The sequence below is a fragment of the Xiphophorus couchianus genome, chromosome 3 (assembly GCF_001444195.1).
Source record: "Xiphophorus couchianus chromosome 3, X_couchianus-1.0, whole genome shotgun sequence".
Classification (NCBI taxonomy): domain Eukaryota; kingdom Metazoa; phylum Chordata; class Actinopteri; order Cyprinodontiformes; family Poeciliidae; genus Xiphophorus; species Xiphophorus couchianus.
The window spans coordinates 12545140-12550085 of NC_040230.1; the positions used below are offsets into that span (position 1 = coordinate 12545140).

At 36.1% G+C, this 4946-nt stretch overlaps 1 non-coding gene across 1 annotated transcript; it reads right to left on the reverse strand.

Moving 5' to 3' along the window:
• Nucleotides 1–1131: 1131 nt before the first annotated feature.
• Nucleotides 1132–1188, reverse strand: LOC114142419 (U7 small nuclear RNA). Its single transcript, XR_003595005.1, has one exon. It is a non-coding gene; the product is annotated as a U7 small nuclear RNA (small nuclear RNA).
• Between the last annotated feature and the right edge of the window lie 3758 nt (nt 1189–4946).

A 4946-nucleotide genomic window follows, 5' to 3' on the forward strand; every position in this document is an offset into this window, starting at 1 on the left:
AAAACACGACGAGGGAATGTTGCACCAAGTCTGCCCCCATGTGGCCAGTAGGAGGAACAACAAGTATGGACACTGAAATAAAATGTTATAAAACATACAAAATCCCTTCATTTTTATCGGTGATATAATTTTTAAACAGTATTTACTATGTTAAAAGTTCTCATAGCCACAAAAAATGTGGATAAACATATTTTTAAGCGAAAGGTCTGGAAGCCTTCAGGGTATGAATATTACCGGCTGGATGGTGATTGGCTGCTGGAATAGCATGAGAAAGAGGAGGGACCTTTCCTCCATAAGTTACTCGAGTTCATATTTGTTTTTTGTAAGGTTAAGACAGATATCTATCATAATTCGTGTCACTTAATCGTGGTAATTAGGTGTTTAAGTCAAATGTTTGTATATGTCAATCAAGTTTATTTGTATAGCACATTTCAGCAGTTCAAAGAGATTTCATAAAAACACAAAAAGACAAAAGACTTCACACATTACATTTTGTCAAGTGTCATCATTACACATCAAAATGATGATCAATGTATATATAAAAGACAACCACTTTTGCCTCATTGTCGGATTATAAATCTACTCTGTTTAAGTCAGTTTAGCAACAATTGACTAACCGTAAAGGCAACAAAAAAAGTGTTTGAGATTTTTTTAATTCCTGCATGGCCTGGGAAAATGTTTTGTATATTCTCGCACAAATCTAAAGTAGTTTGCAGGCATTTTTAATGTCGTATTCTTCTGTAAGGAGTTATTCACTGGGTCCGGTTCTGCCCACAATTATTTTGTATTAAGGGACTCTGATCGTCACGCCTGCACTTTGTTGTCCTTAAGCCACTTTGTAACTGACTTCATTGCTTCAATACTTCCACATGAGTTGGCATACAAACTGTATGCAGCAAAACCTCCACAAAACATGACGCTTAATATAATTAAGGATATTTCTAAAATGAAATTATTTGTCCCAGAGATAATTTGCAAACCATTAATCAAAATGTATTTATTGATTTTAAAGTTAATGTGTCTTCTTTTTCACTTACATCATTGTGGATGTAGCTCATATTTTTAACTTGAGTACATGACATAATTTTAACTCGTAGATCATTTACAAAATACTTGAATATTAACAAACATGGGGGCTTCTCATTATGAGAAACCTACTAGACAAATATCTTAAGAGCAAAGATTCCTGTACTAGCCAACTGGTCTAGACACTATTTATAAACGAGACACACACTCTTGCTTATGGTGCAAATTATCAGCTTACTAAATTTAGCAAAACACCATTGTCCGAGATACAATGTCATTTAATATGACAAAATTACCGCATGTCTATGATAAACATAATCAAAAGCTGTAATTTAGTCAGTTCAGATGCATCCTGACACGATTTTCTTTGTAGCGCAATGCATCCTGGGTATAGAAAACAAACAGCCGGAATCTACGTATTGTCCAATCGGACGTACAATAATTGGAAAAGGGCGGGACTAGTTTCATCGCAGCCAATCGAATGACGTTTTATCACATTACTCACAGAGTATTGTTATGAATGTCCTATTTGGCATCGTTTATAACAGACATGCCCTGCGACAGACTGGCGACCTGTCCAGGGTGTACCCCGCCTCTCGCCCGGAACGTAGCTGGAGATAGGCACCAGCAACCCTCCCGACCCCATTAGGGACAAGGGTGAACAGACAATGGATGGATGGATGGATGGATAACAGACATATATAAAGATTCTTTTTATTCTTCTATTATGTCTATGGTTTATAATACTGACTCTCTGCTCTTTCGACTTTTTTTATTCATGATTGTAAACATTAGCAACAGCAGACCTTTATATAAACATTCCTCACCGGATATTATTTGCACGCGTTTATAAGAAATCTCTGAAAACAAACTGAACAGTTTAACACATTTCATGTACATGTATACCAGCTAAATGTCCCTGTAATTATCTTCTCTCCGTTTGTGGTGTGCTTCGGTTCCAAGCTCCTCTCCTCGGTTTGCGCATAATTCATGCTTTTAAAATAGGTTTTAAAATGTTCGCTTTATTTTTGGTATCCTTGTGCTGTTTATATAATATGAGAATGAAACTGTACTAATACCAGAATAAAGACCTAATGACGCGAGAATAAAGTAGGAACATAACCGCAATAAAATTAAGATAATGTCGTAGTTTTACCAGAAGAAAGTAATAATCATACGGGATTAAAGTCAAATTTATAGAAGAAACTCGCGATTATACGAGAAAAAAAGTTGTAATTAATGCGAAAAAGTCGAAAAGGTACCAGAATAAAGTCGGAATATTCGGACACCCTGGGTGTCGTCTGTCTGTCGGGCTGTGAGTTGAGAGAACTGGAAACTTGAACGTCTAGTTGGGAATATTTTAGCTCAGGTGATGTTTGGTGTAACGCAGCTCCTCTACTTATAATCAGCCTTTTTAATTATTGAACCGTTTCCTGTCATGTTTGAATGAAACATCTGAGAAAATGTTTGTAGCCAGAATAAATGTTATATTTTGGGCATGTATACACTGTGCTTTCATGTCAGGACAGATTTCTATGTGGCAGATATATTTTACTCAACTGTCTTGATGTTTTGATCAACTCTGATTTATGCGTTTCTACTACACTTCCCAGGATGCAATGGGTAGTTCCTCTGAGTTGAGCACAAAAAAGGCTCAAGATACCAACCCTTCAAAACAAAGAAGACATTTTGAAAGTCTAAGACAATAAAATTAAAATAAAAGATGTATAAAGGGAGTCCTGCTGTGCTAATGTTTGAAGAAACGTTAACCTGCAGTGACTGGTTGAACCAGCAGGGGACACAGGAGAGCTGAAATCTCTGAAATGTGACTGAAAAAATTTCTTCTCCTGGATTATAAATAAATTAAAGTATTTCATGATGAAAGATTACTTTTATATCCTGCCTCACCAGTACACTCATCTGTACAGAATCTGATATGAAATAGTTCTTATGCCACAAAAACCCACATTCACAAAGCAAAATTTTCCACTAAAAATGTATGAACAAGTTTGAACTTAAGACAATAAAATGCTGGCAGATTGTTTGAAACTACATAAAATGAGATAAAGTCAATATTTAATATCTTGGTTCACTTTTTGGATTGACATAAAAATGTAAGTAAGTGGGTTTGGCTGCTCCATTTATGTTTATGATTTAATCTCTGAATGTGGTCAGACTTTAGTTCAGGTTGCTAAATGTTAAATAATCAGAGGGGAACTTATGCATAAAAGAAAAATATAAATTTTCTTTGTTAGGAAACGTTTATGTTCTGTAGATGCTTGCTGTGTTTCCAGTATTTATTAAGATAATTTGTATTGTAGTCAGGTAGGTAGTTATATTTATGCGAGTAACTTTTTTGGTGGAGAAATATATATTTTTAGGAGTATTTTTACTATGCTGTACTTTTGAAATCCCTCAATCAGGAAATTTAACTTTTAAGAGGAGAACTGAAGTCTTCAGACATCTTTGGAGAAAAATCCAGGATTTCCCTGCTGCCAGGTGGAGAACGTTTCCTCGGGATTTCCGGAGTTCCACTTCTGCAAATGAATCTACTCTAAATTTTAAAATCCCATCACTGAATATTTTAAAACTCCTTCTGCCTCTTTAAAAATCACTTCCACAAAAGAGGGGGGGAAAAAGTCCTTTGGCAGCCAATCATAAAGTCCTGAGTCCAACCACAATCCAGAGTCACGCTCTCCTTCCTCTCTGCAGGATGCTCCTCTTCCTCTCCCTCGCCGCCGTCATCCTGTCTGCGGGCCGAGTCCATGGAGATGGACCAGACCTCCAAGCTGCTGGCGGAGAGCTTGGAGCCGTGCTCAGCCTGCGACCTCCGGGAGCACAGCAAGCTCCCGATTTCCATGAATCATTTATATGAACTTCTACCTTGATAATAAACTGGTTTTAGTAAAATGTTCTGCAAATGACTGGAAATGCATAGTTTTAAGTAGATTTTATTTTAATTTCCGGGGGAGCAGACCCCACTAGGACTGTGTCACTCCACAGGTGCTTGTGTCTCATTAATGTTAGCAGATGTTTGCAGGTATGATGAGGTCTAGAGATTCTGTTTCAAACTGAGTTTATACACCTCTGGAAAAAATAAAAGTTTCTCTGATTTTACTCTTTATAAGTATATGTTTGAGTAAAATGAACATTGTTCTTTTATTCTGTGAATTACTGACATGTCTCTTAATTTTGTTTGTGAATGTTTGTAAATAAGCAGTTAGATTTAGAAAACCGCACCAATGAATATCTTCTCATGGGTCTTAGACCTGCTGGGGGCTAAGCACCCCTAAAGGTCAGATTCTAGAATCACCCCTGATCTATTTAGTTAGATTTTGACTTATAAAGTTGCTTTTAATAAATAAAAATACTGGAATGTGTCAAAGTTGCGATGACAAAACAGATTATTACTAATAAACTCGCATTTTTGACTATTTAACTATTTAAACTCTTTGAATGCACGTGTAAGACCTGCTTTTATTTTTATTTCAGCCAGAACCATGCAACTAGTCTCATAGAAAATTATGTTTATGCTTCCAGCTAGCCAAAACGAAAAACATAAAATTAAATATGTGGAATAAATAGGTCATTGTATATTTTAGATCGGGCTTTTGTCTCTTCTTCTTGCTCGATGATCTTGAAACTCATCTTTAAATCAAGTGATAATTCAGCAGTGCGAAATATGAGCACTGTTTTAAAGCTTTTCAGCATTCAGAATACGTAATACAATTCAATGGTGGAAGAACAACGCCCTCTAGCGTCACAATAGGGGATATGCCTGAATGCATATTGATAATTTATATTTATTGGCCAGCAGGTGGCAGTGTATGGAGTGACTCATTGGAGTCCAATGATGTTGCATTTGATTGCTTGTTTATTGAAAAATACAACAAAATAAAATCATTCCAGACATTTGCTCG